At 36.6% G+C, this 11,638-nt stretch overlaps 1 long non-coding RNA gene across 1 annotated transcript; it reads left to right on the top strand.

The window, feature by feature from the left end:
- The first annotated feature begins 10,201 nt into the window (after positions 1 to 10,201).
- LOC131016301 (uncharacterized) lies at positions 10,202 to 11,147 on the top strand. Its single transcript, XR_009098913.1, has 2 exons — positions 10,202 to 10,263; positions 10,611 to 11,147. It is a non-coding gene; the product is annotated as an uncharacterized LOC131016301 (long non-coding RNA).
- The last annotated feature ends 491 nt before the right edge of the window (positions 11,148 to 11,638 follow it).

Below are 11,638 nucleotides of genomic sequence, written 5' to 3'. Positions count from 1 at the left end.
AAGGCTGCAACGCCCTACACGATATCACCCTTACTCGAGTAGGGTGGATCGTGTAGGTACGTTACCAATGCTCTAAGTAGATTAATTGTGCGTAAATAGTGTAAGTTACAAGAGTAAAATTGTAAAAATTATATATATGGTAGTAACCAAAAATAGAATGTGCATAAATTTGGGGGACATACTAAAAAGGAAATATATGCATAAATATGGGGGAGGGAGGGAGTATCATTTAGTGATGAGTTCATCTATTAAATAAAATGGGCAGTGAAAGAAGATAAAAGAATAATATACTCATAATTTATGTTTACAATATTGTTTAAGTTTTAAAATATTTTTGATTCTTATACTCCCTTTGTCCCAATAATATTGTCACATTTCTTTTGGGCACGGAGATTAAGGAGTGTGAAATTAGTGTTGTAAAAATAGAAGGTCCACATGTTTAAGAAAAAGTAAGTATAGCTTAACCCCCTTTCCAAACATGTCTCTCTCTCTCGGCACTCTCTCCCTCAACATACACTATGCAGACGCTACCCCGCCGGCGACACCATGATTAACTCCGGCGACGGCAACTGTAGGCGGAGCCACCTCTTTGATTCCGCCGAGCAGCAGCCGGAGCAGCCACTGCCAATTCGTGTCTTCCTAATTCGTGTGAAGAAGAGGCAAGGATTTTTTTTTTTTCGACGAGAAACATGAAACATGAATTAAACAAAAATAAATTCAAGGAGAAGAACTAATCAACACTCTGCAAATTCAGTAAACAAGAAGAAGAAAACCAATTCAAGGAACACTCTGCAAATTCAAGAACAGAAGAACAAAATCTCTAATTTCTATCCCCTTCTATCCCTCTTCTTTAATTCCTAAATTCCAGACGAGATTCGCCACTAACCACCACTTATGAGAAAAATAGAGTAGGAGAGGCGAAGCACCATGAACGGTGGAGGAGAGAAGAGGCGGCCCGACGACGAGAGGCGGCGTGGGAAGAGAGGCAAGAGGTGGAGGGCACTCTCCGCTGTCACTACCACGAGTCCGATGAGCCCTAATTTCTGGGGGAGCGGATTTATAGAGGGGGAAGGAGGGAGGCGGTGGCGCCGGCGGAATAGAGGGGAAGGGAGCGGCGGTGTCTGTGGAGTTACAAAGGGGGAAGAAGGGAGCGGATTTACAGATGGGGAAGGTGGGAGGCGGCGCTAGTGATGCCACAGTTCAACCGGGACCGGCGGGCCGACCCTGAACCGGCCCGAAAGTCAACGGTTCGGGCCCGGACCGTTGACCACGGGCTGGTTCCGGGACCGGCCCGCCAAGGAGCTCGGTCCGGTTATGGTTCAAGGGGAGGGCGGCCCGCGGCCCGCCGGTTCGGCCCTGAACCACCGGGCCCGGCCAATTTTTTATTTTTTTTTAATTTTATATTCAAATCCTAATAATTTTAACTAAATGTAGTTTCACTATTTATAGTGTACTACACATGGTAGAAAATCCTACATTTTTCAATGTGGGATAATGTAGCTTCACTATTTATAGTGTACTACACATGGTAGAGAATCCTACATTTTTCAATGTGGGATAATGTAGCTTCACTATTTATAATGTACTACGCATTATAAAGAATCCTACATTTTTCAATGTGGGATCACTCAACCTAACTTATAAATATATAACTTATATTCATGTAATAACTTATAACTTCTAAATATATAACTTATAACTTATAAGGTCTAGGGATCAATTAGTTAGTATTAGTTAGTTTACTTATTCAATTTTAAAGATTATGTAATTTGTATCCTTGTAATATTTTTTTGGTACATAGAATAAATTCAATAAAGATATCTATTTTTACGAATTCATTTGAATTTTTGGTTCTCAATGTGTTAATTATTTTTCCTTTATTTTATTTCAATTCAATTCTCATGTAATATACTATAACTTATAACTTATAAATATATAACTTATAACTTATAATTTATAAATATATAACTTATAATTTAGAAATATACCTGGCACCATCAATTGACATATGTATGCCTTTGATAACGTGCCTAAGTTATATACTTATATCAAACATTTGAAAACATATATTTTTTGTAATAGAGAGTCAATTGATTAATTTTATGTTACTTTTCATCGTTGATTCTTGACTCCCTTTTATGAACACTCTATAGAAAAATTAATTAATCATTAATTGAGGGCCTAAAAAAATATTAATCGATTTTGATTACTAATATTTTTTTGAAAGCCATACCTGATGGTTCATTTGATGGGTTTTCTCCCATAATTTAATGTTAGTCCAACAATTTGATTGAGAGAAGAGGGGTTTCAAAATTAGTAAAAGTAATTATGTCAAATCTACTAAAAACACATTATTTTAAATAAGTGTGCCATGATACATCCATTCGAATAAAAATTCGATATATTAATAAAGAGGCCTTGAATTCATTTTCCCCCATCTCCCAATTCAAATAAAAAAATGTAACCATTATACCTTCACGCCATTAGACAAATTAAAAAGACCAATGAATGATTAAGAATGAAAGTCTATATATGATATAGATAATTTAAGTTGAGTGATCTCACATTGAAAAATATAGGATTATTTACAATGTGTAGTACACTATAAATAGTGAAGCTACATTAAGTTAAAATTATCCCACATTGAAAAATGTAGGATTCTCTACAATGTGTAGTACACTATAAATAGGAAGCTACATTAAGTTGAAATTATCCCACATTGAAAAATGTAGGATTCTCTACAATGTGTAGTACACTATAAATAGTAAAGCTACATTAAGTTTAAATTATCACACATTGAAAAATGTAGGATTCTCTACAATGTGTAGTACACTATAAATAGAGAACCTACATTTGATTAAAATTAAAATATTATTTAAGTTGAGTAATTTCAAAAAAATTCAACACTTGTAAAGTAAAAAATTTTGAAATTTCATCACAAATCATTTAATTTCATAAAAAAGAATACAAAAAAAAAGAGGAAAAGCCTGAGAACCGCCGGTTCAGGGTCCGAAAACTGGCCCTTCAAATTTTAGGCGGGCCGGTTCAGGTTCATGAATTTTTCGAACCTGAACCGCCGGTTCAGGCCCGGAATCGGCGGTTCCTGAACCGGTGGCAGCCCTAGGCGGCGCCGACGGAACAGAGGGGATTCGGGCCATATTTACAAATGACTCCAAAGTTCGGGCCATAAACTACAATTATTTAAATTTTAACCCTATAACTTTATTTAAAGCCTATTAAAAAGATATTGGGTAATAAAGCAAGCTAATACCCAATATCTTTTTAATAGGCTTTAAATAAAGTTATAGGGTTAAAATTTAAATGTTAAAAAATAAATAAATATTATTTATATAATTCGATTATTGATTATCGATAATTCGGTAAAAGATTTTCATATTCGACCAATTATCAAAATATTAAAATTTAATTCGATTTTAATTGAATGAAATTTAAAATACTTTATACGAAACTAAGTCTACTGAACATAAATGAATAGTTGATCCATGCTATAATTGAGGAGATAGCTGAAAGCATGCATGTTGATTCCAAAGGGAACCAACGAACAAAATAAGCTAAGGCGCGGAACTAGGGGTGTATATCGGTATAGGGTAGGATAGATATCCAATCCGGACCCCGAAATCTTGATCGAATATCCTAATACTCTGGTTTCACTAAAGGACAACCAACTATGTTGATGATATTTACATCCAACACATTTACCTAAGTGATAATTTGACGGACTTATTTACAATGACATTACCAACAACAATATGATAGTTGACTTAAAGATGATACACAAGATCGTCATGCGCTGACTCTCAAATCTACAATGATTATTTTTCTAGGAGAGTAATTGTACTTTTCTTTTCTTTCTTCAACCACGTTTTGGCCTATTGAATTTTCATGACAAAATTTTAATAAGACAACATCTTCTTAGGGATGTTATTAAAGGGAAAGTGTTGTAGAAATATTTATTTATAGATTTTTTAGTATTGAGTAATGAACAATATCTAAATCATAGATCTATAATTATATAAATGGGATTTTAATCCTTAAAAACAAACGCTCTTATATATTTTTTCTACGATTTTCTCTCTTCTTGTCCTTTTTATCTTTACTTATAGCAACTTGTAGTTTCTTTCTTACAATATATTTTTATCTTTACTTATAGGAACTTGTAGCTTCTTTCTTAATACTCCCTCCGTCCCCAAAATAAGTTCCTCTTTGGGGACGGCACGGGTTTTAAGGAAAATGGTAAAGTGTATTGATAGTGGAGAAAAAATATGTTATAATTAGTATTGGGAGTAGTGAAAAGGTGAAAAGTGTTATAATTAGTATTGGGAGTGGTGAAAAGTGAAAAGTAAGAATAAATAAAGTATTATTAGTAGTGGGGTAGTTGTCCAAAAATAGAAAGAAAGAAAGAGGAACTTATTTGAGGGACGTCTCAAAATGGAAAAAGATGAACTTATTTCAGGGACGGAGGGAGCATATATTTTCTACGTAACTCAGTCAAACTCTACTAATAATCTTTAATTTGTTTTAATCATACACGAGTATGGGTGGAAATTCGGGTTGCTGGGTAGCGGATTACCCGAACCCGACCCGACCCTATAAATGGTCGGTTATTGGATACCCAATACCCGATACTTTATGGGCGCGGAGCGCTACCGGATAGACAAGGCTACTATTTTCAGGGTAACGGATAACTCGAGTACCCATTGGGTATACCCGATTACGAACATTTTTTTTATGGTTGTATATTTAAGGTTTTATATATTAAATTATAAATACTATCTCAATTTAAATAAAATAGTGAATAGTCGTTGATTTTTGTAACATTGTATATTGCTTTTCTATGAAAAATGCCTAGTACCCATCGTTCATTTTTTATTTTTCGTTTTGTAAATTTCATCCTTCATGAATCGTAATCAATGAAATAAAAATTATTTAGTATAAAAGAAACTCATCAACAAATAAAAAACATCAGTTTTGAAATATCAAAATATCCATCAATCCATTTATCCTTCTAATTAAACATGCTACTTGGGCTATAGAAATTAGGACTTATAATGAAACATTAATTTTAATAGCTAGATCAAATAATTGGGTACCCGAATACCTGGACCGGGTATCCACACGGGTATTAGGGTACCCGATTTTATAAGACGGTGCGGGTATGGGTGCTACTTTTAGCTTATTTACGGGTCGGGTACCCGATTAAAATTGGGTAGGGTACCCATCCTGACCCAAATTTTCACCCCTACTCCTCACTGATTCTCCAACTAACTGTCCCATGGCGAATTGATCTGTCACATATCATTTACGTCTGTAGTAAACAAACAATTTCGAGCATTTTTTTAGCTCAAATCCGCGGCACGACGCCGAGCAAGAAGCCGTTTTCCTGCAAGGAATGAAGTGGGGTGTCGAAGAGAGTTTCGACGGTGAGAGCGAGTGTGGCGGAGGCTCCGAGAGATGCGGGGTAGAGGAGAAGCAGCTGCGGATTCTGGTGGCCGGCGGCGGCATCGGCAGGTCGGTTTTCGCATTGGCGGCAAAGAGGAAGGGGTTTGATGTGGTGGTTTTTGAGAGGGATTTGAGCGTGATTAGTATAGGGGATCCCATTCAGATACAGAGTATTTGGAGAGAAAATTGTTGGATAAATCAAAGAACTCAAGCGATAACAAATTTGGAGGCTATATTGTATAGGGTAAATTTGTAAAATTTTAATTATTTATAATTATTAATTAAATAGGGTGTAGACTATGAATAGAATCGCTGATCACTATTTTTATAGCAACAAAAACTGCAACTAAACAGTGTAATTGTAGCACGAAAACAGCAAGCAGAGTATCGTATCCACAGAGACTGTAAAACGAAATTGCTCTATCTATTTCCTAAACAAACTCTAACAGTAGACAGGTAAAACAATAATGAAGGCGAATTACGAACTAAAATTTAACCAAATAAAAACTAAAGAGCATATAAATAACGATAACTAACTCAAATGCAAGGAAAACTCTGACCCTAGGGATGTACTTTTACTAATCAACTACATGCATTTAATCTATCAATTCAATTACCAATTTAATCCAACCCTGATGAAAGATCACTAAATTATTCACAAGCTTCTCTAACGAACACCTATGAAAGTAGATTAATTTATCCCCCTTCACATTCAAGATTCCAAGAAATAAACTAACTCCAAGTAGCACATAAGGAATAGCTTCCTATAGCTTCACCTATCGCATTCAAGACTCAAGGCTAACACTATATCATGCATTTCTGAATCAGCTGAACAATTATCGCATTCAAGACTCAAACTGAACAGCTAGACATGTAAATTATTGATCAGGTAATTCACAAGAAAACAGGCACCGGGAATCATGAATCACAAGTTGGAAGGCAAATTGATATCAATAAATCAAAAACACATAATTAATCAGCTATATACAAACCCTAGGTTCAGATTAAAAGAACTAGCCAGACATCATAAAATAAAGCATAAACATAATTAAAAATAACGCAATTGTAAAAACAAATTGTATAAAAACTGAATAGGAATGATTGTAGCGGCTTGAATCTTCAATCTCGATCCAAGCCTTGAAAACTGGAAAACAAAAATATTCTAAAGCTATAAAACTGAAATATGAATTCTGGGAACCCTAGATAGGTCAAAAGATGACCTATTTATAATCTTAGGGTCAAAAACAAAGTTCTAAACTGAAAATAACTTGGAAAAACGTAAAACGCGGAAGAATTAAAAACACGCGTCAAAACAGCGACCTGTTCGGCGATCGCCGAAAATGGCCTGAAATCTTCACAAAAACGGCGATCGCCGTTTTTTCGCCCCTAAGCCAAATTTCAATCAGGGATTTCAGCGACCTACTCGGCGATCGCCGAGTTGGTCGCCGTTTTTGCTCTTTAAAATGCCCAAATTCGGCGGTCAACACCTTTGACCGCCGAAATGCCTTTTTTTCCGTTCCGACTTCAAAATCTTCGTCTTTTCTCAATTTTTGGGCTCGATTCTCTCATAACTCTTCACTTCAACATGTTCCTTACACTCCATGCTTCAATAACACTCAATTCTACATCCAAACAGTCAAAACTACACCCGACCGTGAAATCATGAAATAATAGTCAATGAACTCCAAACGATAATAAAACGGGCGTAAAATCGACTTAAACTACAGAATATAAACAATAAAAACCATGCAAAATGAGTGTTTATCAACTCCCCCAAACTTAAGATTTTGCTCGTCCTCGAACAACGAGAATGATGAGGAGTAATATATGCGGAACAGAGGAATGTCTTTACCAGTGGAATCACAGGGAGCAGCGAGGTAGCTTTCGTCAGAGGAATCATCCTCGCCAGAGGAATCGCACTCGGCAGAGGAATCATCCTCGCCAGAGGAATCGCACTCAGCGAAATCCTCACCAGAGGAGTCAGCGAAATCCACAAAGGAAGAGTCAGAGAAATTACGACAGCACCGGTCAACAAATGCAAGGATGTCATAAGGAAACCATCAACCATATCAAAGTCAGAGAAATCCAATCAAAGGGGTCAGCAAAATCATCAAATGAGGAGTTAGCAAAATCTCAAAGCTCCAAAGACAAAGCGACAGAAAGGCATCAAAAATAAATAAACGCAAAGTCAGATCAAAAGATGTCACGACCGGACTTAATTAAGGATAATTAAGCCGAAAAAAAACCATGACTAAGGGAGGAAGATTAGAAGCGGGGATAGAAAGGGTAATTATATATAATGAAGGATTGAACTTAATCTTTGACAGCGAAGGGGACATTTATAATATATCTTATGTTTAGCCACAAAGATTCAATTAACTAGTAAGTTCGGATGAATCCGACTTAATTCAAAAGACTTATTACTTAAGAATACGCAGCGGAATAACATAATCTGATTACATGTATGAAGACATGTATCCAAGAGTTCATTCATTTAACTTTTGACAAAAGCTCCGCTCTTCACTTCATCTTCATCAGCCACTGCTCAACCTACACATTTAGAAATATATGCAGGGCTGAGTACGATAGTACTCAGTGGGCACGTATGCCTAAGTATAAACACAAACATGCTTCGTAAAACTGTAAATTGTCATGCCATCATAAACAGTACAGCAAGGGAGTTTTAGCTAAATAGGCCCAAGCTTACTAAGTTCATTTGTGATTCTTAAAGTTCGTCTGCAGACTAAGTTCTCTTGTAATCTATCATATCTGGAACTTGTGCCGGAGAGGTGGCCACCTCTCACAAACACTTGACCGGCCAACCCGCTAGATGACTCACGGTCATTGGTGTACACTAGTCCTAGCAGGATAGCTATCAACTGCTCAGGACCCGAATTCGATTGCATCATTGGCAAAGCCAAAGCAGATAGATATCATACTAAAATTTAAACATTTTATGGCAAGACAATACTTGAAATAACTTTAACTCAAAGATTTTATCATGAAATAACTTGCTTGAACGTAACATTTAAACTCATTTGATATATATGAAAGTAATGCCCACCTTATAAGCAAACCTTTGCTATAGCTTAGTTACTCCTGAATAGCTTTTACTCTCGCGCCTGACCTTTAATGCGAGAATATAATATAAGACTTTAACTCGATGATAATTCTCAAATGAACGAGAATGTATAAAATAACTATGCATGACTTCTTATTCTAGTGATTATTATCATGAAATAATAATTCAAGAAATTCTACTATAAATCTTGACTATCGGATTAAAACTCGTCTTAGGAGATTGAATTAATAAACTTAATTAATCCACTCACTTCAGGGTTTGTTAACCCACTTATTAGCTAATATCTCATTCTAAATTATTCAATAAATAGAATTAACTAAGTCCAATTAATAGACTAATCTAAATTAATATACAATCGGGCTAAATAAATAATGCGGTAATCTACTGTCCAATCAATAAAAGAAACTGGGCCTGGAAACTATTTAAGAGGGACAACCCACTTAATAAAAGCATTAGTCCAATTAATTAACAGCTTCAGCCCAAGAAATTCACCCTGTTTTCGGCCCAATCAAAACTGACTTCTTCGGCCCAACTAAAAAAAATAGAGGGGCCCAGACCAAAGGAAAAGTCAGCCCAAATCTACTCCCTCTCTCAAATTTTCGGCTCTCTCTCTCAATTTTTTTCGCCTGAAACTCATCCATTTTCCTTCTCCATTTCTCACCCATGAAATCCGCCGCCTTCATCGTGGCTCTGAGATTCCGGCGAGGTCGGTTCTTCCACCGCGTCTTACTCCAGGCGTGGTAGTTGCCTACCATCTGGCGTCGTCCCTTTCCACACGCCCAATCCGAGCCCTAGCTCTATCTCCTCCATCATAACACGCCGCCGAAACTCTGATTTTCCGGCGAGGTCGTCGCTCCATCTGCCCTCCTCTCTTTATTTTCTTCTTTTCTTTTAATTCCTCGATTCACCTTGCACCCTTCTTGCAAAAATTTGAGCCCTAGCTCTTTACCAACAATCGTCGTTGCTGCTGTGGTTTCTTTCCGGCGAAGGAGGTTCCCCTTCTCCTCCTTTATTTGGAATCTACCGCCGCCGTTGTAGAATCGGCGAGGCCGGCTGAAGTTTAGCTGCCTGAGTTTGTTCTATGGCGTGGTCAGCGCCCAAGCGCCGGCTGGTACTCTCTCTCTCCCATCATAAATCGCCGCTGCCAGTTCGATGGCCAATACCATTTTCGCCCTCTTGTCTCTCTGGGCCTTCGACGAGTGGCGGGAGCTTCGCCGCCGTCGCACTCTCCCTGGTCCGGCTGAAGCTAAGTTCAAACTTAATGCTATTATGTAAATAGGAAATTCTCATAGCTTTGGTGTTCTATTGGTTTAACACAGTTTATGCTTCCACTAAAACTAAGCATAAGGCTTAAGAGTCTGTATCTAGTCTATAGATTATATGTGGATGATATGATCATACTTTTCCTCTTATTCATTGTACTATCTTATGAACAGGACAAGCTTGATGGGAAATGAAATGTATAATATGGAAGGAAGCATACTGATTAGAGAAAAAGAATACCTTGATTGTTTTGTGTTGGGTGGCTGCTGTGTTGCTATTGATTCTCGTGGAGACAAACTCATTTGAAGTCTTGCAGCAGCAAATTCTTCTGTTTCTCTCTCAAAAGTCCTTAGTGTGGAATGGGAGAGAATGAAGTGAGATTGCTGGCTGGTGGTTTAAGACTAAGAGGGAATGGTTGTTGGCTGAACACTTGAGCACTCTACGGAGATGGTACAGAGGTAGGGTGGCTGTAGGTGTTGAAAATAAGAATCAATAGTCAAAAGTATTAAAATCAATTCAAAGATTAGATCTTTGAATTGAATATAAGAGTGTGTATATTTGATTTTAAGAAGATTTATATACAAACTGATTTCTTTACGTGTGACTGCTGGGTCCATAAGCATATATAAATGTTTACACCTCTATATTTCTATTCAAACATGTATGTGATGGTATGATGCATGAAGAGCTGAGTTTAGTATTCACCTGCAAATGCTTGGTGTCGGTGGCTGTCTATTGCCATTGAATTGGTCTCAATGAGAAGATAGCTGAAATGAATTGTGTATTGTTTCCCTATTAAATGCAGGCTGAAATTCAGGGAGGAAGTGGAGGAATTAAAGCCAAAGCTTACATCCTTTGAAGTCGGCAGCAGTAAATGAAGTCTTTCTTTCTTTTGGTGAAGTTTTTAGTGTAGAATGGGAGTGGTATGAAGGAAGTTTGCTGCTGAATTATTAAAGGAGTGAATTTGGTAGCTAATCTTGAATATCTAGTCCTCTATGCCATGTGAAAGCCTTGAGAGAGAATAGGTAAAGTTGTGGCTGATTGACAGCTTGTTTGTTCCCACACGCATGCCTTTCCTTTTCTTTCTTGTTGCTGCCGTAATAATAGGAATGTAGGGAGTAGGCTAGGAATTGAGTGATGTTTGTAATAGATAGTGTAGAGTTGTGGGTGTGACTAATGAAATTCTTCAGTGTTGGTCATGGTCATTTTATATCTTACTATTAGTATCTGCAATACTAATTCTAGTCTTGCTATTTAATGGTGTATTTGGGTATCTGAAAATGTAATACAATCTCTAGTTTGCTACTATACTGAATACTCTAATAAATCTTGTTATTCGATATTTGATTTCCTGCCTTACTAATATCGTGATACTCGTAGAATGAATCTAAATTGGATCCGTAGATTTAATTCGCTTCACAAGCCGAAATAATCCACGACTTGAATAACAATAATAGATGGAAATAATATTCTATAGCATATAAAATTAATAACCTGATTTTGCTAAGTCAGTTATCATTCTGAAAAATAAATAATTGTCTGCTCAATGAATAAATCACGATCATTTCACGTGGAAATATCTAATTCAGAATCTCAGCTGGATTAACATTACTGGAGGATGCAATAATTAAATATCGCATTTACTAATCTTAATCATAAATAAAAGAGCGGGCTACTACATACTACCCCTTTAAAAAAAAATTTCGTCCCGAAATTTGCATATCATCACAAAAGTTATGATATTTTTCTCTCATCTTGCTTTCAAGTTCCCACGTAATTTCTTCTTATCCATGGTGTCTTCATGGGACTTTCACTAATTGATAGGCTCATTCA

Source organism: Salvia miltiorrhiza, chromosome 3 (genome assembly GCF_028751815.1).
Source record: "Salvia miltiorrhiza cultivar Shanhuang (shh) chromosome 3, IMPLAD_Smil_shh, whole genome shotgun sequence".
NCBI lineage: Eukaryota > Viridiplantae > Streptophyta > Magnoliopsida > Lamiales > Lamiaceae > Salvia > Salvia miltiorrhiza.
This window is presented reverse-complemented; position numbering and strand designations above follow the sequence as displayed.